Raw genomic sequence first — 580 nt, 5'->3', positions numbered from 1 at the left:
ATGCGTTCGTATCACGGTCAGCTTCTCTTTCACATTTTTTTTTTTTTCTTTTTTTCTTTTTTCTTTTTTTACATTCCTCCCTCTTGAATAATCGAATCACCGGTGGTAAAAAGAGCTGGCAAAAAAATGAACGAGTAGCCGTGTCACAGGGCTACGCGCCACATGGACGACCACGGATCCAACGATTCAATAATGGTCTCTTTTTTTTTTTTTTTCTTTTTTTTTCTTAGAAGAATTTCGCATAGATATAGATTGCTGTACGGTAAGGTAATAGTAACAAAAAGAATTTATTGATAAAATTTCGATTAAAAGAATATTTGTAAGTGACATACGTTTCACGGTACGATAAACAATAATGTCGAGTTTCTATTTCAAATTATCTTGTTTTTTTACATTCATCGTGTTCACTTTTAATTTAAATTTATAATTAAAATAATGTAGGATGCACCATGATCTGAACATGAATATTTATTGTAATTTATACATGTTGAAATATTTTGCATTAAATCTTGTTATAAAATTTTTTTGTTTAAAATTCTATAATTTTTTTTTTTTTTGTATGCTGGTACGATTTGAAGCG

The sequence above is a fragment of the Apis dorsata genome, unplaced genomic scaffold, assembly GCF_000469605.1.
Source record: "Apis dorsata unplaced genomic scaffold, Apis dorsata 1.3 scaffold_61, whole genome shotgun sequence".
Classification (NCBI taxonomy): Eukaryota; Metazoa; Arthropoda; class Insecta; order Hymenoptera; family Apidae; genus Apis; species Apis dorsata.
Note: the sequence above shows the minus strand (reverse complement) of the source record.